Raw genomic sequence first — 26599 nt, forward strand, 5'->3', positions numbered from 1 at the left:
CTAACTTAAATGAGTTGTGGTGTTGGAAGCCCCAAGGGGAAAGAAAAGATTCTCCCTCACGCTCCATTCATAATTCACTCTCCCTCCACCAGACCATTACCCTGTAGGCTCATAATAATATAATGTAACTATTTGATGATAATCTGCCTTTCCACTTCGATTTGTAACGGAGGCATTTGGCGCTCAGTGTTAAACATTAACACAAAGTGTAGCATAAAACATTCATGCGTTCTTCAACAATTAGTGAGAGGTTAGACGTAGTTTTGTGTGTGTGTATTTGTGGGTACCGTGGTGTGGTTATGTATCATCAGTTTGAATCCATGCATATGCCACACTGCAAGGTTTCCCACATCATATCCATCCATCCGCACACACATAGAGAGTCATGTTTCCATTATTTCTGAGAACACAACATTGATTTACATCAATTTCCTGGAGACTTACCCTAACCCTAACCATAGATGCCAATTGTCTAACCGCAACTTCAAGCTAAGCTTCGCCTCGATCTGAGCAATTTACTTCAAAAAGCATCTCCAACTCCGACGATGTGACTATGTAAACATATTTATGTCCCCACAACATCAGCAACCCGAGCACGCGCACACACATTACACACAGCTGCTATGATTTGGAGCTCTCCCAAATGAGAGCAGGTTTGCCTCAGTGTTCGGTGCCTCACAGTGAATGAGTGGGAAAGCCGCCTGCCCAAGCTGCTGAGGAGGCAGTGTAACTGAGGGGGACTTAACCATCCAGTCAGCTGGTGAGCCTTGTTAGCCTCGTGCTCGTTGCACCCGTGCACAGGCACAACACGTACGCACACAACGCGTGGCAGACACGTCGAACTGGAAACACACCAAAAAAAAAAAAAAAAAAATAGAAAAACACTCATCAAAGCAAAGAAAAAAAGGAAAAAAGGCTGAGATGATTTGTGCCTTCTGAAACGAACAACCAAACTAAGAAAAAAAAATAGTTTTGCATTGTTTTGTTGTTTATTGTTTTTTTTTTCTCTCACAAGGTTTATTTATATCTGTGCATGCATCATTTTGCAGGGCTGCCTTTGGGGGCCGGGGCGTGTGTTTATCTTGGAATCACTCATCAATCATTTTTCCTGGCTGGATCTCAGGGGCCGGCAGAGTTAGGGGGGGGGGGAGAAAGGGGGAGGTGGGGTTCCTGCCGTCCCCCCTCTGTGGCCCCTGACAGCACCTTCTAATGAGAGACGCCACTCACACAATGACGTGCTCACTCCTTGCCGATCCTCCCTCTCCCCCCCCTCCTCCTCCCTTCCTCTCCGTTCGGCGCTCTTTTCTTGCCGTCAGTCAACTCAAAGCCGCGCGCTGGGGAACGTCTTCGTCTCCTCCCTCGCTCCAGCTCCTTTTCAGCTTCCTCTCTCCCCCTTGTTTCATCAGTCTCAGGATCCCTCACCTCCACTCTCCCGCTCCTCCCTCCCTCCTGCTGTCTTCGCCTTACTCACTCCCCTCTCTTGTTCAATACTTAGCATACTTTGCAGAAAACAACCATTAAACAGACATTTTTACTGGCCAGCTTGAAAAGTGGAACTCCTCAGTGGCTGTACGGGAAAATACACCGAGGATAAATTCTGTTTCTAGTTTACAGCATCTGTAATGTCCCCACGTCGCGGAGGCGTGATCATAAACAGCCCTCGTCAACTAAGAACTTTGCAGGTTTTTGCAACGTCTAATGCGCGCACACCTTACGGATTAGCATTCCCAAATGCCACTTGAAGGACGCGCCTGCATCAGCACTCGGTATCATTCGCGCGCACGATCGGGCCCTCCGTCCGCAAGTTTGACGCCATTATTTTGTTTCAATATCATCCTGGGCTTTGTCCTTCAAAAGATACAAGGAGTGCGCGCTTCTTAAAATGTAGCTCTGCATGAGACAAAAAGATGGGCGCGGATGAGATAAGGCAGAAAATCAAATGACACAGGGCTATCTGATCTCCTCCAGAGCACTGGAAATTGGGGTGAGGCTTCGGTGTCAGAGGCTCCACGCCGTATTTATCGGCTCGCCGCGAAAACGTATTCGCTCAGCTTTTTTTGAGGTGCCGTTAGGTAGATGCTATTTTCAATTCACGACACTTTAGACCCATAGGAGAGTGCCTGTAGGCATTCTGGGATGGGTCTGAGACCAGTCTAAAATGCATAGTTTGGCAACGCAGTGTTTCTCCTCTCGCTTCGGCTGTCTCCCTCTCTCTCTCTCCCACTCATCTGCTACCACTGTATACTTAGGCGTTTCAATTAATCTTATCAGAATTATACATATTTATACATGAGGGGAAAAAGCTAACTGCTCTGTTATCAAAGAAGCGTGACAGGAGGCCCTCTGTCTCAGATGCCTAAATGTGGCAGATTAATATGGAAATACAGGCTTCTGACAAAGTGCACACAAGCTCTACAGCTGCCTCTCTCATCTTTGGAGTTTGCAGCGATAATAAGCTTTACCCTCAGGGTGGTGTTAGGCCTTGTCCAGTCCTTTAGGAATCATTCATTTACCCAGGTAATGGCATTCGCTCAATCAGATTTGTTCATTTGAAAAAGTCAGGGGAGGGTGGGGGGTTTTATGAGGATGGTGACATGTTCAGCATCGGTAACAAGGCCAAAGCAGGAGAGCTCTGGCCCAGAGGCAGGCGAAAAAAAAAAAAAAAAAAAAAAAACAACTACAAAAAAAAAAAACATTCCTCACAGGCTCAGCTTCACTGTCTAAAGGTCTATCCTACTGGCACTAACGGAGGAGGAAGGAAGAAAAAACTAAATGCACACACAGACAAGAGAAAAATAAATCTGTGGGAGAAATTCGCCTGTTCCTGTTCCAGAAACGATTGGCGGGGAAAATCCAAAGCATGTGTGAAACATCCAAAAATGAAACAATCATTACATGCCTGAGTCACATCCACACGAATGCCAGGTCCAAAAGTTCCCCAGAAATATTTACTTCTCAAGTCATGTGGTTTTAATGTTTTGGCCGATGAAATATGAAATACGCATTACTTTATTAAGTCATTCACATTATCAAACTGTATTAAGTACGCCTGGACAGCTTTCTTGTGAAACTGGTTACAGAGAATGGGGCGGTGTATCCCACCATGCCTCATTCCCTGTGACGGCTGTGGAGAGGAGAGGAGGAGAGGAGGAGAGGAGGGAGAGAGAAGGAGCGCTAGACTAGAAGGGCTTTGAAAATCGGAGGGTGAGCTGGTTGGGGCCCGAAGTGGCTCGGGAGGGAGGTGATACCTGCTGTTCTCAATTACCCATCAGAGCCTTCAGCCATCACAGCCTTTACCCCACTGTGTCAACAACCACACTCACACCTCCTACTAATACAAACACATCCACACACACACACACACACGCAGAGACACAGGCACACACCTGTATATTCTGTCTCACACACGCCAATCCCATGAAGTATAAATATGAGGGACAAATATACCCCTGAGCACTCACACACATGCATTAAACACATGTTTAACACACACACACACACACACACTAAGTTTCCAGTGACCCTGTTGCTCCGTCTAGGGATAACATTAATAAAAAGAAGAGTGACAGAACATCAATAACACAGTGATGCTGGTCATTACTGGATCTGTCAATCACGAGGAAACACAGATCGCATGTGTTAAGACACACACACACCTCCGGAGCCGCTGAAACGCGGTCAATGCATATCACACGCGGTGTAATTACACCGCGACGCAGGCCGCTCCATTAGACGGCACATCATCTCTGAGCAGGATGTGCGAGGAGAAAGGCGCTGGCTTCGCATCTGGAGGCCCTATCTGGACGCATCACGTGCAATTGATGACTCGCAGATAAGGCGCTCCCTTTTTCAGCCCTGCCAAAGAATGCATCAGGACGAGGGGCTTTCACTGAAACTACTTTAAATGTAAATCTGCCACGGCCTCGGGATTGAGATTCATCCTATACACTGCTCCGAGCTCCTCCAACTCGCCCGCGCGGAGACGCCACAGGTTTGGGCTCTTTCTTAACTGCCAACTGGTCACTTTGATTTCCACAGTTCCTGCCACTCTGGTGCTAAGTGGCTTCAGCAGCCCTCACGTACAAATACTTAACAATATGACTTACAATTAAGGGAGCAAGGGGCAGGGCTCCGGTTAAAGTTGTGCAATATATTATAATTGGCGTAATGTCTCTTCCTCCCAAACATATTAGTTGTGTAATTCCATACTGAGTGACATGTGAATCACGGAGATAGATTTGCCAAACATGGTATCAGATACTGATCTCCAAGGCTGTACAGATGGAGCTCAATGTTTGTTTACTCAGTGTGTTCAACTAAATACGGCAGTAATGATGAGAGGGTAGCTGGGCCTCTGGAGTTGTAATTCAGGATAGGGAGACAGATCGTATGCCTCCCCTCTTTCTCTCTATCTATACCGCCAGTGATTGCCACAGAACTCAAGCCCCGGCCCACTGCCTCCCAGCACAAAACAGATGTTCCCCCCACACTTATCTCAATGAAAAAATCACAGACAATTTACAAAGAATATAAATTACGGCCGTAGCCGCACATCAGTGTCTCTGTCCCTATAAGACCTTGTAAAGAGGATAAGGGTGAATTTGTGTGGGAGGGTGGGTGAATTGTTGGGGGACAACACAAGGCGAACGGAAGCAGTGGGGGAGGAGGGGCGGCGTTGCTCTTATCTGGTCCACAGCAGCCCGGCAGAATGAGAGGGTGGCTGGTGACTGGCGGTGATGCCGCGCTGATAGCGCTAAGCCGGTTTCATGCACATTTCAGGGACGCAGCCATCACTACTCAGACTTAAAGCTGGCTCCGCCGCCGCCACTGGGATGAGGTTGGGATGTTATTTACAAATAGCCATGTCATACACTGGTTACACCGCTGCATCCTCCGCGTCAACACGCGCACACACAGCAGCGAGGTCTAATGTGCGGCTTTGATCTACAGCTTAGGTGACAGGGAATTTGAATTCCGGCGCTTGTAAGGTTTCGGCTGTGAAGACATTTCTTATTCACTTGAAATGCACATTGTCACGCCGCGTGCGCACGTGTGCGCGCACGTGCGAATGCATATAATGTGTTTAACTGGGTTGAAATGTTGATGACTTTCAACAGCCCGCTCAAGAGGCTTCCACGCCGGGTTTGTGGCGAACGCTGTTTCCAGTCTTTAGTCGGTGTGCGATTGCTTGCTTGGAGAAAACGACTACAGAGGCATTGATTCATACTTCACATCCTCTCCGCTAATCTTCACAAATCATCCATGGTGTGTCTCAGTACGTTGTAAATGAAGGTGCCATCAGAGGGAAGCGGCCCGTCTCCTGCTGACAACTACACGCTGTGTGCATCTCGAAAAGCGTAAACTTAAGTCCTGTAGCAGCGCCTTATTATGACACTTTGTAAGGAGGACGCTTTTGTATTTTCAATAATGCATGACCAGCAGGCAATTGCATCCAGTCTTATTTTATGTCATGGGGCAGAGTTGCAGTTTTAGCAGCTTATGTTCTCCCATGGTATAAAAATCCTAATGCAATTAAATTTAAGTTGAACTAGACTGCAGCACGAAAAGGTCAGGTTTTCATTATTAGTAACAACAACCTTTCTTTCTATTAAAACGAGAAGCAGGAGAATTCAGCCTCCGAGTTAATGATGTGGTCTTGTATTTTCAAGAGTCCAATTTAGAGGAGAGGATCAGAGAGATCAAGATTTTTATTTCTCTTTACTGGTTTCTTACATTCAACAAGGAACATAAATGTCAGTCTTTTTCTTTAAGTTGAAAGTGGAGCACAGCAAATAGTTTCAAGTGTAAATTATTATTAGTTGCAAGTGTAAAACTTGACTTCTATATCCTTTGTGAGGTACATTTCGCATCGCATTGTATTTCTGAAGTGGGGCAGCGTTTAAGATGATATGAGCATCACAAGAGGACCTTGAAGTCCCCCTGAGATGACGGTGGCTATATGTCTCTCCTGAGACCTGGACAGAAACAGGATGGGCGTAGGACGGACTCTCCTCCACACCTAGCCTCGCGCCAGACCAGGCTTATGGATCACCTGGACGTGGCCCTCCTTGTCTCTCCTCCAGAGCATTCAGTGCCACTGAACTTCCCCTATTGATCCCCCAGTGACGGAGCACAGCAAGGGCCAGCTATTGAACCACTTATGATTAATTCACAAATCCTGCCTTGTCTACAAAAAAAGTAAAGGAACAAAGCACAAGAAGTAAGAACAGCCGAAGAGAACGAAGGATAAAGAGCCGGCGAGGTCACAAAAACTCAACTTTTTAAAGTGAGACAGAAGCACGGAGTTAAAAGTGCCGCTTTACAAGCTGACCAAGCTATAAAGCACATCTCTCAGAGATCCTTCTGTCACAAAAACGACAGCACAGTGCTAGAGAGAATAGTGTGTGTAGTGGCTGGAAGGAGGGAGTGATAAAAAAGGAGTGAGCAAAGGGAGACAGAGAGAGAGAAAGAGAGACAGGAACAGTGAGAGAAGGAAAAGAAGGAGCCATTCTTCCTCTCCCTTCCATTCCGTGGTTCTATTTTAGTCATGAGGATAGACCGATGAGGGCGAGGGGTTGAAATTGAGCTGTAACTCTATCTGGGTGCTGGAGCGAATCAGAAAGTCTATCCCACCTTTCACCTGGGAATCACAGCTCTCTCTGTGCCCTGTCTGGTCACCATACCAACCAGAGCCAGGCATCATGGGTTTAATTGGAGCCCAGGGCTCGGCGGCGGCTCAGGCACAGGCAGAGAGCGAGGGTGGGGAAGAGGACAGGCATCAGCCATGGTCAAGTGATGGTGACCATGCAGATCAAATTGAATCTCGGGCCTTGCCCGCAGTGCAGCAGGTGATGTGGTCTTGAGGTAGCACTAAACATATTGGAGACCAAGTCACCTATGCAGAAATACTCCGATTGGATTCCAGCGCGAAGCGCAGAGCTGGCTTTCTTCTTTTGATCCCTGTGTGCGGTATGGGGATTTTACACAAACGCCGACACACTGCGATTCGCCTCTGTAAACACAACCTGTGCCAGAATGTTGAGTACACAGAGCATCAACAGAGTGGAGCCCACTGTGTCGTGTATGATCTTGATATGAGACAAAAGGGAAAATGACAGCTGTACATGGGTAAAAAAACACTGTGATCTTTCTCCAGCAAATCCAGCGGCAAAACAAGTAACGGAATCACAATGCCGTGCTCCTCAGCCAGGCAGGGAGCACAGCTGATTAGCGAGCGCAGTCCACAACAAAGAAACAACATTACAATGTTTAGAAAGCACTTGCTCCTGAAAAATCTTTGAGCCATAGCATAAAACGCTGAGCAGTGTTGTACTGTATGTCAACTAGAAAATTATGCCAGCGTGATTCGGCTCCTGTAACAACTAAATCAAATGCAGTAGGCAATTAAAAGTTATATTCCCTGGAAATGTTTTCACAAATGCAACAGAGGCTATGGAATCAGTTAATTTATTGACCATCAAACTGCGCTTTGAGGAGCCTTTGCAAGAGCTGCAGGAGAGCAGTGCGTGGGACAATGCGTATGATCCAACTTTCTAGAAAAAAAACTGATTAAAGCCAGAAGATCAGAAAGGGGTGGTACTGGGAAGCTTCCAGCTGTGAATGTGTGCAACTGTGTCAGTGTGTGTAGCAGGGCATTCATGGTAAAGAGCATTCGGGCTCAGCGAGGTTTGCTACACCCTGGTTGAACAAAGTGACGGACGAAAAAAAAAAAAAAACAGACAAAAGAAAAACAGAATAATCCTGTAGGTGGTACAGGACTCTGTGCGGGCTGTTAAATGTTGTTAACTGTAAACAGATCTGTTGCATTTGGATGGAGGGACACGCCCTAATACACGGACGGTATTCATGGAGGTGGAGGACTATGGTCCCACTAAACACAGCTGAACATGAAGAGGAGCCACTGCATTTCTAAACGTGACATTATTTGTCACCGAGCACAGAGATACAGATGTGCAAGTACAGTCAAAGCTGTGAACAAAACTTAAAAATATAATTTTTTCTTTATTAAAGCTGACATTTTGTTTCTGTATGCTTTTTCAGCTACCACATACATTATTTCTGACATGTTCTGTTGATGTTATTCACAAGAAGAATGCAGAAAAAAAAAGAAATGCATTGGAGCAAATGACAAAAAAAAAAGAAATACTGGTGGTGGGGGTGTGAGTGTGATGTTATGGGTGAGAGTGTCAGTCAAGTGGTCCCACGGGCCCCGATGATCCCTCACACTCGATTTCTCCGTGTACGTTTGTATATGATGACCCTCGACTTTGGCCCCTGAAACGTGCCTGAGATCACTCCGCGCTGCCTCTGATGCCTCGGCCGGGGCCAGGACCTCACTCACACAAACTCACACACACACACACACACACACACACACACTGAAAAATCAACTGTGCCTCTCCTGGTTATACTGTACACACCAACACTGACGGGTTTTACACAGACGACGAAGGTGATAGACTGTGTGTGTGTGCCTTGTTACGTTTATCTATCCCTGTTCAGCTACAGACCCCCGCAGCCTCCTGCGTGCCCGTGAACGCGCACATCTGAATACACTCATAAAGTAGTCAGCAAGGCACACCTCTAATCATGGCCACCTCTGCCTTCTCATTTTCCAAGTTCAGTGGCCCATGGAGCGCCCACACACTAAATCACATCAACAGTCTCTCCTCCATGAAGGATCCACACACAAACATTCTTCCTCCTTTGCGCCACCTTGCCTTTCTTATTCCTTTAACGGCGTCTTCGGCTACATAACACACACACACACACACACACACAAAGACAGACACAGACATACACTCGAGCATGACCGCCGTGGCAGCGGCATTGTGTAATAAATTCCTCACAGCTTTGAATCGACTAAACACAGATGCAATGAGCATCTATCCGGAGAAGGAAGAGGTGTAACCCTCGTATTCTAAAAACCGTAAAATGTTTATCCTCAGTCTGGCTCAGATCACGCTTTTACATACTGCCTTCAGCACCATGCGGGCCTGTCACACCAGCCCAGTTGATCGACTATTTCCCCCCATATTTGACACACCCGTGAGTCTGCTCATCAGTCACCTCAGCAAACAGGCAGCGAGAGCTGCGGTGGGGGTTCAAAGCAACAACCCAGCGTGGCGGACGCCTGCTCGCGGCTCTGTACTGTACACAGCGCCTGGTAACAGAGAGAGTACTAGTATCCTCGACTTATCAGTCAGCGGCGTATCAGTCGGCTACTCATCACCGCACATGTTTCTGTCAAATGATAGGAGACGGAGCCGAATGCAGATCCACTAGTGTCACCCAGAGACCACGCTGGATGTGGAAATGATGCTCAACGAACCAAAGCATGGAACGCATATCTATTTCGGAGTCTTGGGTCCATTTCGTACTCGAGCAGTCTAGTAGTGAACGCCCATGTAGATTACTATATTTCTTATGTGGTGATATTCTCAGGAAAGTGGGTTAGCCTCTAGAGGAGTCCCACCACCCACCCACACACGCACAAACATGGACAACCGGAGTCCCTCTGTCCTTCTCTAAAAAAAAAAAAAATCTTCGAACACAACGAGACACTGATCTGGCCGACGTTTGGCATTGTGATGAACTACTTGTGGAAGCAATCATGTGTATTTACTTCAACCCTTGACATTTAGCCTCACACTCCACACACTATCAGGGTGGGGTGTATTGCCTGTGTTTTTGAGTGCCGGTCTGCAACATATCATTTTCCGTATGTGTGGGTTTGTGTGTAGATACTGTGTGTGTGTGTGTGTGTGTGTGTGTGTGTGTGTGTGTTTTCTTTCTGTGCAAAAACTGAAACACACATTTATTAAGGGGGAGGCCTGCCACTCACGCGCCTCCAGAGGGTGAGGAGACCAGACACCATATAGAGGGGAAGGGAGAAGGGAAAGGCTGACTGAGGCGAGAAACAGAGGGATGCACAACTAATGAAGGAGAGGAAGGGAGTGGTGAAAGTGTCAAGGCACCCATTGTATTGCAGGGCAGGAGCAGTAAAGACAAGCTAGTGGCCTCCGCAACTTTAAGATTGCCATTAAACTCTTGCCTTACTCGTGTTTATGGTTGGCTTTGTGTGTCAGAGGAGAAGGGGATCGTAAAGTGGGGCTTTGTCTGTCTGCCATCGATTTATTTCCTTCGTTAGGGTGATGACACTGCCTGCTTATGATGTCCTAGCGCAGACTGTAATTACAGAGCACTTCTGTCTTTATTGATGTCACTTTGTTAGTTTAATTACGCTATATTGGGTTTTAGAGTCATGGCAAGAGCAAAGCTATGATGTAGGGCAAAAATCATCAATGGAACATCCTCTTTTGAAGATGTCGGGTGCACAGAGTTGAGAGATGATTATTTCATAGACAGACATTTAAAATAGACCCTGTGCATCGCAACATCTACAAAGGCAAAGAGAACGTAATCTAAAATTTAATGACTATTCTGTCTGTGTTATGACCAAAGTCAGAGGGAGGAGGCTGCGAATGCGACGAGGGCCTTAATGGAAATGAAACACCTGGGTTCAACCTTGAGAGCGACTGTTTACGCTCCCAGTCCCCAGGTGCCGGGGTTGACTGAGAGTCGCATGAACCACTGGTATTTCTGTGTCTTCGTGTGAGCACAAGCGTGTGTGTGTGTGTGTATAGAGCGTATATATATGATGGGACCCAGGGGGAAGCAGTGCCATGCCAAGGTGACCCTTGAGTGGGGGAGGGGGAGGGAGAGGCCACCTGCTTGCTGGCGGTGGCAAAATGAGGGTGACAGCCTTCCACCTGTCTGAGAAGACTCTCATCCCAGACCCCATCTGCCCACCCCCTTTTGGGATATCTCCTCCCCAGGGGAACCTGTGACCCTCACTGTCGTCCAGTTGACCAGGCCTCCTGTCCGCCGTCCCCACGGCCGGCTCAAACCGCCGCCGCTCACCGACAACCAGAGACCATTCAGGGGCACTGTAATACAGTGCAATGCATAGGGGGCCGTGAAGCCGGCGCCGGTAGTTTTACTCTGCTTCTCCTTTTCTTGTTTCAAAGTGATACAGGCCCCCAGGCCTTATGTGTCAGACTGCGCTATAAGTCTCCTGGCTTGGCTAAGTCATCACACGTAGCCAAGAGGGAACCTTTTATTTGCTCCTTTTTTCTTTCTCTCCGATGTTCTCCAAACTGAAAACTCATCATGGTGTTCTGTAGCACAGATAATCGCTGGCCAACAACAGAGCAATTTGGCAACTCAAACAATGGTCACATATAGTACACTGTCTATTTGTCACGCCTCTCTCTCTCTCTCTCTCTCTCTCTCTCCCTCACCCTCTGTGCATGCAGCTGCCTGTGTTTCTTGCCACTGTAGAGTGGAACACACAGAGAATTACACTCTTTCATGAACAAATCCACTCGGTGGATAGATGTCTATTCAAGGATTTCTGTCTGACTGCAGTCAGGGGCCATATCTTCTCCCATGGCTGTAGACCTGTGGTGTTTGCTCTTTCTCTATAGGTTTCGATCACATAAATGAGTGAGGTCCATGAGGAAAAGACCCACCAGGCTTCTGGCATGTCTACTGATCTCCCTCAGCCCTCCAGGGCTCGCAGACCTCCTGTACTCTCGCCTCCCTTTCTGCAAAGGGAAAGCTGCCACAGAAAATGGAAAGAACAGAAATTGATGGAAAGAGCTAAAAAAGGAGAGAGAGAGAGTGAGAGGGAATATGAGAGGTGAATAAAAAAGAGAAAGCGAAGGATGCTTGAGATAAACATCATCTCTTTGCTCTAAAACGCGTCCTCCAAGTATAATACTGACCTGGCAGAAGATAGCGCAGCCACAATAAGGCGAATGTAATTTGGAGGAGGCTGTAAAGGTTTGTACTTAAAGCAAGTTGGGGCTTCTCAGGCAGATCAGATCTCTCTGCATGTTCTGCACGATTGCCTGTTGATTCACAATGTAGTGATGTTACCTTGGCTGCTTCCTTGGAAAAAAGGACACAATGATATCACTACCTATTCTTGGCAGATGTCACAAGGAGACGCTGATTAAGTGCTCTGCTGCTGAACTAGGTGGATGAGGGTCTTTTCTTACAAAGCTTTTCTCTGTGGGAAAGAGAAGGATGAGAGGGTTGTGGATGAATGAGTTGTGCAAATCAAGGCTGACTAGCACTATGACCGCAGCCAGGGTTGGTTCACAGTGAAGTTGAGGTTTAAAAAGATTTGTGATTTGCTCCAGCATGTGCTCAATCATCTTAGATATGTGAATGTGGTGCTTTGAAGGGTGCAGCAAGCAGCAGCAGACAACAGAGAAACGGATACTGGACGAGAAACACCCTACAACGCTACCGGTTTCCCAAGCTGCGCTTCCTGCCGTTAAACATGCAAAGGGAGAGCCGTCATTTTTGACGCAGACCGACGTCCACATTTATAATCTTTCACATTCACAAAAATCACACGTACGGATAGATCAGACGATGCCTGCGCTGTCTGTGTATTACAGCAGCTCCACTCGAGAGAGGCACGCCAAATCAACATATTTGGGCTTCGCAATCTGACCAAACATAAGCAGAAACTATGCAACAGATGTCACTGTTGAGTCTAACGCGTGGTTAAAAGGATTTCATTTGCAAGTTATTAAAAAAATGTAGTACTTATGAATCTCTGCATATCACAAAAAGCTAAATTGACTCCCCATTGATTAATTGCATTCGTGCGTGCTTTAGCCTAAAGCTAGAGACGGTGATAGGTGGGTAAGAGGGTTTACTACAGGAAGGCAAGAGCAGCAGACAGGGAAGGGGATCCTGGCAGACAGAAAATGTGTAAATAAAGAGCAATGGAAGATGAAGGAAACAGAGGAGAAAATAGAGAGTGAACAAGAGGAAAGAAGAAGCAGTGAGAGGAGGAGGGTGACGGTGAGGAAGGGGAAGGTTGGTCTCATTACTATTAGACCTTCTCTCTCCCTCCAGGCTTAGGTGACCCCCGTTCTCCAGCCCTCTGCCTTGCACACCACTAATCATTTGGTTTTAATCACCGGGATATTCTCCCCCTTTGCCCCTCCCCTACATCCCCTTCCTTCCCTCCATGCCCTGCTGTGCGCCCTAGCCTTTGCCAAGGTCCAGCTAATTTTATTCTAATTGGCCATTGCCTGGGCTGGGACCAATCTGCCTGATTGTCCTCATCTATCCGTCCACCCTGTCTCTGTTCCACTCCTTGTCCTTTTTGCTCTTCATCTTTCTGACTCCCTCTCTTTTCGCTCCCTTCACAACTTCCTGTCTGTGCTCGTTTCTTCATCTCCTCGCTGCCTCCACCCTCCGCCTCATCTCTCTTTCACCTCTAATTCTTCTTTTTACCCATATGCTGCCAGGGCAGCTCCCTCCCCCTGCCCGTCTTTCATGTTGTTCATTGACATCGCAGTTGTGCGAGTGTTTTCCAATTTCTCTTCTCCCTCTGCTGTTGACCTTACATTCCACCAGACAAAACAAATAGCCTTGATGTTGTCTGCCAACAAAAAGCTTCGTGCGACTGCCTTGATCCGAACACAATGGCATGAAAGTGAAATGTGAAGCTGTTCAATTAGGTAAACCTGATGACTGAAGTCTGACTTTCTTTCTCTTTTCTCTTATGAGAGAGAGAGAGGGAGAGAGAGAGGAGACACAGACTGCACGTCAGATGACACTGAAAAAATTTGTGTGCTGTGTGAACAACAAAGGGTGATGAGATGCCCGCTGGCCAGAAAGCACACAGAATCAAAATGAAACACATAGAGCGGGTATAGAGCTGCCGTCTTTCAGGCTCGTAGCAGACAGTGTGAAATTACAATGAATAAAACCTCCTTTATTTTAACATTCTGTAATTGTATGCATCCTGTTTTACTACTTTTCAGCAGAATGACGGCCGTTATTGTTCATTTTCTTCGCGTTACTTTCGTAAACCATTTGAAGTCGCGATTTCCCAATATTCCAAAGAGGTCCTCTTTGGAAGCAGCTGGCCAATTGGCCTGTTGAGAAAAACTCATAACGCTGAAGCTATAGCTCATACTGGCCATCACGGGTAACCTTACCTGTCACATTGAAAACAAAAAAAGGAGAAAAGCAGATGGAAATCCTACATTACAATCACACGCTACAAGTCCTCTACTTTTCTTTTCTCCTCCGGATCAACAGCTCCAATAAATTTTCATTACACCTGTGTGAAGCGCTTCAAATAGAGCCACAGAAGCAGAAACTAATTACTTTCTAATTTATTGACTAATGGCCACAGCCCTGGGAGACAGCTGCAATTGTTCTAACAGTCCTGCTGCTCCGACTGCACTCAGGTCCACTTTAGATTCATAACCAAAATAATTTATCATTACAAGCACATTAAATTGAACCGTATAGACCATAACAGTGGTAATTTATATCATTTTGTTGTTAGGGATGCTTTTCCCTCCCCTGTCTTGAAAGCATGCAATCTAGGATTCGTCTCCTGGCAGTGGTCGTATGTGGCAGGTTCACTTTGTTCTTCAAAGAACTCTTTGTTTTGCGCGTCATTCGCCATTTTGTTGGACCTTTGGGTAGAAAGGAAACAGAAAAGAATTTCCTCTTGCCACTGCCTTTGGAGATTAGAGAAAAATAAACAGAAGTTTGTGTTCCATACAACAAACACAATGGTCACGCCAGAGCTTGCATGTGACATGTACAGGGCACGGGGAGGAGATAAGGCGACTCCGTGCCGATGTGTGGTAAATTTTCTGATGTGATTTAAGTTCCAGCTTTTTTTTATATACATTTTTTTTTCTCTCAATTGCCTTTTACGCCTTAATGCATCTCTGTCCTGATGGAAACTGTGGTTTCCAGGATGTCAATGTCCTCATCAGCAAGCCACAAATGGTCGCCCAGTGGTTTGAACAGTGTGATCACAACATTAGCCATGTGTCAAGGCCTTCTTAATCACTACAGAGGATGCCATTTGTGCATTGATGGCATATTCTGAAGCAAAGTATGAGATGGCATTTTCCACTGGCGTCATTAAGATGGAAAGCCCATATAATTACGTTCATTATGTAAGCAATGATTAGCATTGACTTTGCCCTCTAAGAGGTGAGTGGTCTGAATCAAAGCCAACAACCTCACCCCTGTACGTAGCTAAGTTTGCCCAATGGAAAAGGAGCCGACTACCAAATTAAGTGAATTATGTCGGATTTAGTAACAATGTCTTATTCATGCCTAGATCTTTGTTCCAGTTTTTATGTAAAGCAAAAAAAAAAAAAAACATCCTGGAGGTTCTGAGTTTAGTCAGATTCCAGCAGAGGGGTCACGTGATCTAGTGGAGGAATTCTAACCTCTCCCAGTAAACAATAACCGATCCAACCATGTTGTGTTACTTGAAGCTAGAAGATGACAATGGTGTGGCCCTGAGGGAGGGTCTGAACATCGGCAGCGTGTCTCTGTGGGAGGGAACCTCCATTCACACCTCCCCGTGCACAAACACGCCGACTGCTTGAATCTGCACTTGAAGCACTTTTCAGCGTTAAAGAGCCACACAAACAGCGGAAGAAGCAAACTGCAAAACACTACCGCAGCTTAACATCTGTAACGACAATGACGTAAGTGACCTTTTGCCAGCACTTATTTTCAGTTTCTTATGCTCATGCAATATGTTTCTTTGTTTCAACCTGATATGGCCTGGCTATAAATCTTCACTCACAGCTTTAGTAAAACAAAAAAAGAAGAAAAAAGAGCAGTTCACGAGTGTCCAAAGCAACACTATTAGTGAATCATCAATGGTAATGAAAAATGCAAGATCTAAAGTCTGTAGCTCAAAACTACTTGGGGATACATATTTCATCTTTTTATTTCATCACACACACAATCCATACGTCCTCACATACGCACACGCACACATTGGAAAACACACATGGGAGCACAAATAACCACTCTCTCTTTTTCCTCTCTTTTCCTGCTCTTCAGACATTCAAGCCACAACCTGATCAATAGAATTCAGAAGGCCACAAATACAGAGAAGAGTGTGTGTGTGTGTGTGTGTGTGTGTGTGTGTGTGTGTGTGTGTGTGTAGAGGGGGGTCCCCTGGGGGAGACAATAAGGACATTGAAAATAAAACACAGAGCAGAGACACACAAACAGGGACGCACACACACAAACGCATAATGCAGCCTGTCCTATATTCCCGAGCCCAGCGTTTACGTCAGCCCCCTGTTTAAGACACAGGCCGCTTAATGGAGCATAGCCAAGCCATGATATGTGTGTTTGTGCGCATGTGTTTCTAGTACGCGTACGTGTTAAATAACGTCGGACCGAAAGAGTTTACCCATTACAGCAGAGGCAAGAGAAGGACACGCCGCCAAAGTGGATCACACACACAAAGTCAAGCACAACAGCCATTAAATCAAAAGCAATCTCTCCGCTCCTGGCAATTGACACAAAAGGAGCTCTCACACATGCATGTGCTGTACGTGTGCATACGTATACACAAAACTGACACATACCACTATCAAATAACAGTGGGACTATTAGGTTACTTGAAAGTGTGTAAAAAGTGGGAGGAAATGAATGACATTCCAGCAGTACATCCTCTCCAAACCTGAACAAAATGTGTCAGCAGTGGGAGTATAAAATCTCTGAATGAGAGTTTTTTGGCATAGGAGATATGGAGAGAAATCAATTTCAGGGCCAAGTATGGTGCCAAGGACATCCAGAAGGGCATAGCACTGTTGATCTGTTCATATCAATTTGCTCCTTCCCGCAGACAGAGAATGCCACAGTGTGCTGCGCTGCATCTTTAAGGAATATCGCCCCGATAACGGTGCCATAAAACACATCATTTTACAGTCAAACCATCTCTGTCTCAAACGCACTTGGAGCGGAAGCCATTTTCAAGCAACATAAAATTTAACATGGCGCTACATCTGACGAGCCGCTAGCTCCCGTACTACGCGATGCTGAGCAATTTAATTAGGAGGCATCGGATGGCATCGCGTGGTACTGCAATGAGCCACACCCTCTCCGCCCGCACCTGAGCCCCCCTGAACCTGTGGTCGTCTCTGGAAGAGCAGATCCAGTTTCCAGTATGCAAAGTTTGTGTTAACTGTATCATTAAGGTTGTGGTAAATCATTCTGTGGTGACACAAAGTCCTTACATGGGCGCAGTTATACAGATGATCAGCTTGTTTGAATCTTATACCAGCCTCTACGATTATGTGACAACATTAAGCATGATGAAAATTTTAGACATTCTTATTGTCCCTAATGGTGTTTATATATATGTATCGCTGCTGGATGTAACGCAGCTAATACTGAGGTGTTTGCGATCACTCAGCATTTTCATTCGGACTCTTTCCACATGAATACGTAGTGAAAATAAATCTATTCAAAAGCTTCAAAACAAAAAAAGGAAAGCAAAAACATTTGAAAATAGAGATTTAGATGAGCTCCTTTGACTTTGATAGTCATTAGTCAGCTGAGAAGTGACCTTACCCCCGCCGAGGAAACTTTTTCAACAATAACGTCTCCCTTGAAAGGTCATGAAGAAAATCTCTTTTAAAGTTTGCCTGATTTCTAATGGAGCCTCCCTCCACTGAGCGTTTCAGCTACTTGAGTGAGAAGCCACCAAATCACTAAAGCACCCTGATGCAGACGGTATAGATTGCGGATTGTCAAGGGCAAAAGTTTGATTCTTGCCTTGACCATCTGAAAGCAGGTTTCCAATATAAATTTAATGGATCAATGGGTGATGGAGAGTTGAGAATTGTGAGGGGCAGTAGCAGTTTAGATTTGGGAATTACCAAGCACAACTGGGATCACTGTGCTCTGCAGAGCTTTACTAAGAGCCAGATGGTCAATGCTCAACCTAGAAAGAAGACATATTACGTGTTCAGACCAAACACTTGTTACCTATGAATTCAGCGCTGAAAGATCTACAAATGTCAGAAGAATAAATATCCATCTTTGCTTTGTTTAAATCTTCTATACGAGGAGCACAACACAAGTTTCTTTACAGCATCCCAGATAAATGTTTGGTGCCGAGCTGTGGGCGAGAACGGATTGTCCAGATGGAGACACAAAGTCAGGAGTTCAATTAAAATGTAGAGAGAATCAATTTGTTTGCCTTAATTACTTTGTTAATTTGTTGAAACATTTACTTCAAAATATCCTGTGTCACATTTTCTGCTGAGATAATGGTGGTAGAGAGAGGGAGGGGCAGTTGCTTGGGTTGAGTGCTTTTTAAATGGCTCACCCTCTGGTTCTAAACACAGCGCTCAGTATGTCTTCTAGCCCGTCCCCGAATCTCTTTTGGTGGGGTGTTTCGGTAATGAGGCCCTCCTGTAGCGCTGCGCTCCACTCCTCTGTTAGTGCAGAAAAGCGCACCCCCGCCATGTCCTGACATTCTGACAGATAGGAGCCGTGGAAAGCATATGGCCAACGTGGCAATGCCTCCGTCGTCCTCCAAACTGTCGTAGGGTTCAGGCATAATGAGCGGTAGAGAGAAGAGACCAAGTCCTACACATAGGAACATTAGTCATCACATTTTTCTCGTCTGCCACGGATCAGCGGGGGAAAAAAAGGAAGAAAAAAAAACCTTCCTACCTCACATAAGAGTCAAGAGATCCCATGAATTTGTGACTTCACAAAAAAAAAAAAACTATGTAGTTTAACATGACAGAGCCAGACCAAGAAATAGAATATCTGCGCTGAGAACCATGTGTACCACACACAGAGTGTGAATTATTGCCGATAACTTTAGAATGAAAGAAATGCAATTAAAATGGTTTGCGGGGCGCATTTTACATGCATCACAGCGTAGACCCCAATGGCTGACAGTCAGGGTGGAGGCAGAAAGAGATGTCTCTGGCTGCAGCTGGAGAGAGTGATGGTTTGTCGGGCCAGGAAGTGGCCGCCCTCCTTGTCAACTGTCAATGCAGTTAGTGTCCAGAAGCTGAAGTCCACAGTGACTAGACATGATTTTAGATAAGGCTCCCATCCAGCCATGTCCTCGACATAGCCTCCCTTTGGTCCAGACTCCTTTACCAGTAGCCTTCCCTCTCCCCGTCTGGCCTGGTGTCCCAGCTTGTCTAGACACTTTCCAGCACGCGATCCTTCACCCCAGCTAACCCTTATCCCTCCTCTCTTCTCAACGCTGCATCCCGACCCTGGCTGGCTAGAGGGCCACAAAGGGCTACTGAAAAGGGCACAACTTTGCCAGACAGTCCTCTCCCTCTCTCTCAGCCTAATTCAAGCCATCCACTCAAAGGCTTAGGAAACGCTTCTCAGCACTGCATTTCAATCCTCCGTCGAAAACAACAGAAATAATCATAATCCCAGACTTGGCTAAAATGTATCAGACGTACTCAAGAGTTGAGTGTAAGTGTGAACCGTTATAATGAGGCGACTTGCACCAATCATGTTAGGATGTAGACACACCTCTGAAAAACAAAAATAACAAGTGAAAATGCTTCAACCGCTCTTGTATTCAGGGAGGCAAATGAATGAGAACAATGAGGCAGCCGAGAGGCAATTACAGAGCAGATGACTTCGGGAACAGACTGATCTGCTGGTGGCAGCGAATCCGCCTGACCTGTGTTCTGTCAGTTAGAGAAGCCATAGCATGTGTGCTACAGCATTTTTTTTCATCCTTCGCACCCTCAAGTGTGGACACTATACATTCACGCTGGCCCCAGTGCAAAGCCCTTTAACACTGACCTGCGGCAGGAGCAGGCAGTGCATCAGTTTCCTTACGCACAAAGCCCGAGCCTCACCCATGACTGATCTCTATTAAATTACATGGATTAAATCAGAGATCCTTAATTAGGCCCCAATAAAAGTGTCATGTGGCTTTTGAAACCTCTGAGCATGCCATGATTGGATAAAAATGTGAAAACATACTAAATGAAATTGGTTTACCGCTGAGTGTGCACCCCATGACTCTTGAGTGGAGCAGCAAAGCAGGGGGAAATAAAGTGAGGAGAAATAAGTAAGAGAGGGAGAGGGATGAGACACGCAGATGCAGAGAAAGAGCGAGGGGGAATCTCAGGGCGAGTCACACCTCTTTGCCTCAGAAAAGCTCTTAAATTCCATGTGTGACCTAAGGGAGAGAGCTCTAAAGAGTCAGCCTAAGATGCTGTGATACAGAATCTGACTGTTGCAGAGCAGTGAACTAATACGGTCTGCCACGAGCCACACCGAGGAGCGCTACAGGCAAGGCACAAGCCTCCTAGCGACAGGGCAGTCCTTGCATGCATATATTACATGTGCATGGAGAGACCAAACCTACACATACATAGTTACGAACACTCAAGCACACACATCTGGGACTCGCCTCTCTCTAAAAACTGGAGCGTAATGCTCCCAAGCTCCTCTGGACCCTTGCATTGCCTGGTGTATTGGCGGCCAAAAGCTTTTAAGTGCTTTAAAGTCATAATAACCCTAATGTCTGCCTTCCCCCCCCCCCCCCCCCCCCCCCCCCCCCTTGTGCTCCGTTTGTTTGTTCGCAAGAAAATGAAAATCAGTCGAAAAAAGATGCAAAGATGAGGGATGTTCAGACATTTCTGAGGTTGCCGGGGATTTGGCATGTGTAAAGGCATTAAGGAGGGAACAGAGAGTAAACAGGCTCCCAGGATGTGCTGCGCAGTGACAGGGAGCGCCAGATGAAGGCGAGCCTAAAACTGGGAGCACGTACGAGAGCAACAACACACAGTGGGCTTCCTATTTTGCCCTCTTCTCCTCTCGCACATTAGCTTGTTATGTTGTTTGTGATGTTTCTATTTTTGAGAACATGGGATTGAGGAAAAAAAAAACGCAGATCCACCGCCACAATGCGGAGCAAGGAATAGTAAGCACACAAACAAAAAACAGCCCCCAACCACCTTCCCACTCGCCTCTAATCCTCTCATGCCCTAATTGTGGGCGCAGTCACCCCAGATTCACTCCTCGTGGTGGTGGTGGTGGAGGGGGGGGGGTAGAGACAGGAAGAGAGCTGAGGCTCTGGATGAGAACAGACCACCCCGTCTTCCCCTCGAAATGATTCCTCTGCCAGGAAACACCAGAACGGTAGGTGGTACTCTCTCTCCATTACATTTTACTTTTATCTCACTTCCCCTTTGCCACTCCATCTTCCTGTCATTTACTTTCTCTGCCTCTCCTCCCTTTTACCGTAAACTGCCTCAGGTGATTATGGACTGCGATGGTAGTGGTGGGAAAGGTGATTCCATCTCTTTGTATCCTTAAAATAGGTTTAATATACCATTACCCAGTACAGCTGACAACCTCCGTGAGATTGTTAACATGTTGTGCGGAGCACTGAGGTCAACAGGGTGCTCTCCATTGAGGAGAAGTGGTGGCGATTTGTTAGATCTCAGCCACGGGGCTACACACATAAGTGGTTTACACTTGCAGCATCAATCAATGTGACAGGGCTTCATATCATTTAATCAAATAGAAATAGTAATAATCAAATGCTGGTGTTGTTGAACACAATCACACACCGCAGGCCTCAGAAGAAGAAACCAGAGAGGAAACCTGCAACCGGAGGTTGGCTTGTGTTTTGTCTGAATGCCGCCGCCGCCGCCGGTGTTTGAAGGTCTGCACTGGAACAGAGCCATGTCAACTACTACAGCGTCAGTCCTGTCTGTCTGTCTGTCTCTCTCTCTCTCAGTGCATCTATGTGTCTGTCTCATAGTCGCAAAAAAGGCAAGGTGCACATCAGGTGCTGCTTCTGCACATTTGATGCTTGGCTGTCACTGTATCATTGTCTGGTGACATAAAGCGCAGCAAAGCACTGAGCGATGATGAAGTGGAGGGGTTTGAAACCTGCGCTCACTGGCACATTTCTTGCCTTTCAACCAATGTCATTTGGAGAGTGTCATCATCCCACAGTGAAAGTAGCCAGCCCCCACCCAAAGAGGGGAAAGAAAGACAGGAAGACAGAGCTTCCTCCGGGGCTGCACTTGCTCCATTATTCTGCTGGAGGCTTGATTAGAAAGAGGGGGTAATTTACGAGGCACTTTATTGCCAATTCAACGGGCACATCACCTGTAAATAATTGAAACCCTTCATGTCCGTTCTGACATAATCATATCGCTATCATGTTAATGTATCCAGCAGTGCTTTCCTTTGGGTCAGGCGCAGGACTACTTTAAATCTTGGCTGACCTGTCTCCATAACTCTCCCGGGCATCAACCTCTGGCAAACAGAAAAAAAATAAAGATGATCGACTGCGCTGAGAAATGATGAAAAACTAAAAATACAGTAAACAAATATGAGACTTTTCGGCATCTCAGCAGCGGGCTGTAGGTGGAGGGCAAGGACTTTGCACCGGTTTGTTAATTATTTTTGCTTATGATGCGGACAAGGCAGATTCATCATCTTCTCATTTATTTATCTCCCTCGGAGTTCTATCAGTCAGTATAAAAAGGCTGCAATATTTGAACTGCAGTAGCTATTACGATAAGTTGGGGAGACAAGGGCAGCAAGAGAAATCTAAACCTCATTCTTTATTGTAGGGAACGGTATCACTGTGGGAATTTGTCTTTCTCAAACACTTAATTATCCCAGTGTTTAACAAAACTGATGTTGAATTGATAGCTATTTTTCTTTCTTTCTTTTTTTTTTTAAAAAAAGTCATGAATATTAATTATTCCAATTTGAAATGGGCCTCACCTTTCCTTCAGCGCACTCCTCTCAAATGTGCATGACAAAAAAGATTTGAATAATTTATCAATTGACTTATATATGAATTGATTAATTCACTAATGCAAAATTAATAGATGGCTATCCAGCAAATTCCACCCCTTCCATCTACTCCCGTTTTTAATGAAGCAGTTAAAGTAGTAAGAGTCTTGAGTAGAACAGTGGAGCAGGAGTGGGCAGAGGGTATCTATCTAATACAAATATAATGATGATGTTTCCTCAGATTCAACAGTCTATCTTCCAGACAGAGAAGGGCAAGAACTTCCCATAGTGGCCCATGCTGAGCCGGAGCCAGTGCTTCTGCATGGTTAGGTTTGAAGCATCAAATAGGTAAGATCTAATGTGAGGGGTGAAAACAAACTGTGGAGGTCAGTTAGACGGATGAAGGGTGAAGGTTAGGTAATTAAAAGGCGTCAGGAACTGGAGGGCTCTCTGTATAAGTGGCATTTATTCGGAAGGCACATAACAAGGAAGGTTGCTGCTCTTCCCTGGCTGCTAAAAGATGAAGAGGTTCAAGAGGTCAGTGCTGCCATTTGACGTTTTCACACGTTTAATGCTGCCACATGGTAACTCATCATCCTCCGTACTTCCTGTGCTAGGAAACTCAGTCGGGGCGAAGAAATGGGACATAATGCGTACGTGCATGTGCGTGCGAGAGAGGGTGTTTGTGCACACTCATGTCGTGCCTGTGCTTCGCCGGTGATTCACCCAGCTCTCTGGCAGCCATCCAGGACCTATTTTCTCCTTCTTTTTACATAACAGCAAACAGTATCATCGAAGCAGTGTGTCCTGTCCTTTCTCTTCCTCCTCCTCCTCCTCCTCCTCCTCCTCCTCCTCTTCTTGTTCCTCTGCCACTTCCTGTTCTTCCTACCCCCATCCTTCACCTTCCTGTACATGTGGGAGTTTTTTTTTTTTTGTTGTTGTTACCACCTAGGGGACTGTGAGGTGAGCAGTCCCGAACAGACGTTTTCGGACCACACCCAAAGCGCAGAGCGGTGGTCCAGATTCCAGGGAATGGCACGAAGAAGCGCGTGGGACGGGAAACTGGTTTTGACAGAAATGCTCCCTAGAGTTTTCTAAAGGCCCTGCTATCCGTTGCACCATATGCCTACAGGACAGCACCCAACTGGGCACCAGGGCATGATGGGCTGAAAATAGGGACTCACAGTCACAATCCTCGCCGCGCTGCCTAACATACGGCCATTCTGCACCAACAGAGCAGTGTGACGAGGTGGAAAAAATGGTACAAGAAGAGGTGGAGAGCAGAAGGGGGTTGAAAATAGAAAATCAAGGAGCTAAAGGGAGAGGAGATGAAGAGAGCTTAGTTTTGTGGGATGAGGGTGAGGGGTAAGGCGGTGTGCCTTGTGTGTGTTGTGTCCGGGTGTGTGTAGGATGGCAGCGTGGGCAGGGTTTAGTGTCTGGACTGCACAGTGACTCAGGTGTGAATAATACGTTAGGTCTACTTTGTGTGTGTAAGCGAGAGCCAGGGGGAAGGAGAGAGCGCGGCGAAGTGCCGGGCTGTCTATGTGTCTAGGTGGCTGAGGGTGAGCTCAGCTGTGTCTATGGCCTGCTCCACGACAGCCAGCTCAACGGTGCAGAAGCGCTAATTGAATTAAGTCTTTATTATCAGGCTGCAGAGGCAGCACTTCTCCCCATCTCGGCCCGCTTGGCTGACACTTTCTCCTTGAACACCTGCTTGACATCAACTTCCTCCTCTATTTATTTATCCCCTCTCTCCTGTGGCCAGCTACTGGCTTGCACTCCTTCCGCCGCTCCACCTCTTTCTCCATACCGGCACACCAAACTTATTTCTCACGCCTCTTTCCGTGCTGTGCTGCACGATACCCCTCGACGCGATAACCTGGAGTGGATACCTTTACCACAGCCCCGCACCTCATTGTCTGTTGTCATGCGAAAAGGGACACATAATAAAAAGCATTAATTCTTTGGACTGGAGCTGTTCTTCTTGGCCTTCAGCGGCAGCCCCACTGAGTGTAGAGGGAATAAAGGCGATAAAGCTAGATGATGTTCTATGTTCCTTTGAATGGTCTCTCGGGCAAGCTGGCCAGGGTAATATACAGCAGCTGGGATGTGAACTAACATATATCTAGTCCCCTGTCTATTTCCACTAGCCTCAGGCTCAGGCAGCTTCCCTGGGCTCTGCTTGGGCATTACTTTAGAGGACAGACAAACAAGAGGCACTATTAAGTTGGCTAGGAGTCTGAGGCCCAGCTACTTGGCACAGCACTAGCTATAATCTATTGACCGTTTGCATTCTCCCTCCAATGCCCCAAAACCACGGGACTTTTCTCTATCTGTCAGAGGAATCCATTGCTCGCCTCCCTCCATCTCTATCTGCTGTTTACCCACTCTATTTTTCTCCTTTTTCTCCCCCCCCCTCCCATGTAAGCCCTTCATTCCATCTTTCTGCTCCTGCTCTTTCGCCTATTTGCGTAAACCCCTACCCCCCACCCCTCCGCACTCCTTCTCATCCTCACCCAATCCATCACTATTCCTCCCATCTCCATCTCGTCTGTTCGCTTCTCTTATCGACATGTTTCCATTTTCTAAACTACTCCCGCTCAATCATCTTCACTCTTCCTTCGTGCCCATTTTTCATTTTCTCCCTTTCATTCACTCCCACTTCATGAGCTCTGGGCTCACCTCCCTCCCGTCCTCTCCACTTTCCCTGTTGGGCCTTATTTGACCCAGCCCTCGAGGGCCCCAGGTGGGCATAGCTGTCCTTGTCAGGGCTGTTGACTAGGTAGAGGCAGCAGGATACAGTGTCCTCCAGGGCCTGACACAATGGGGTGACCAAGTGTCACTATGACAAAAAAAATACTAAACTTTTACTTATGAGTACGGATAAAAAAACAACAGAAGAGAAGAAGGACAAGCAGAGGAAAGAGATGAAGGTGGTCACACAAGTTCACATCACCAAACAGTCTTTTCAAATTTATTTGACATGCTGTCTTTTTTTCTTAACTCCGGCTTTATTCAATGCCATATGTCCCACTGTCTTCATCTCAATGTGGTCTTATCAAATGGCTCTTAATCATTTATGCATTTGATTTTGTATGCACCCCTCCTTCTTTATGCCTCTCCATCACACCCTCTCTTTCACCGCCTCCCTCCCCCCGCTCCCTTTCTCTTTCACTCCTGCTGCTCCTGTCCTTTTCCACTCTCCTCTGAAACTCTGCCAGCCAACGAGTGCCACAAAGCATTAGGACCAAACACTATCAGACGCCCTTCTCAGGCACATCCTACACATCCAACCCCTCCACACACACACACAGACAAAGTCCAGCACTTCCTCACACCATTTGCCAGAGTTGGTGACAGAAACAGAGTTTACACATAGGCCTAGGGAGGTCTTATTCATAGTGGCAGACCGTCCCTGGTCTAAAAGAGACACACACACACACACACACATTTTATACGCAAGCACCTTATTTTTAATTCAAAGCACACACACTCTTTCACTGGTAATTACGCGCACACGTGCCACCTCAACACATTCATAAACGCCTGCATATGTTCATCCCCAATGCAATTTTCAAATGCATAGTCACAGCCTGTAAAACTCACAGGCGCCACTGTGTGCGAGCACGAGTGTGTGTAAACACAACCCTCTCTCCGTCTATTACTTTCTTGGACACATACGCAGAGAGCACCACAAATTCGCAAGCTCCGCACACAGTAGCAAACGCCATACACAATGGCAAACAAACAGTCATTAGTAGATTTCAGGCTTCCTCTCAGTTTTGCTCCACTCCGCTGTTGGTGTACCCGCGCCTCTGGGGTGGCGCCACTGCTGTAGGTTTTAATAAAAGCATTGTCTCTGGAAGCTGTCTAAAGGGACTCGGTTTCATTTTGGAGCGCTGCTGCTGCTGCTGTGGATGTGGGAGGAGAGAGGGCTATT

General features: G+C 46.5%; 1 protein-coding gene across 9 annotated transcripts in view; it reads right to left on the reverse strand.

Moving 5' to 3' along the window:
• camta1a (calmodulin binding transcription activator 1a) overlaps positions 1–26599 on the reverse strand; it is a 256185-nt gene that overhangs the window by 109723 nt on the left and 119863 nt on the right. The gene's annotated exons all lie outside the window — the stretch shown is intronic.

This window comes from Mugil cephalus, chromosome 1 (assembly GCF_022458985.1).
Source record: "Mugil cephalus isolate CIBA_MC_2020 chromosome 1, CIBA_Mcephalus_1.1, whole genome shotgun sequence".
NCBI lineage: Eukaryota > Metazoa > Chordata > Actinopteri > Mugiliformes > Mugilidae > Mugil > Mugil cephalus.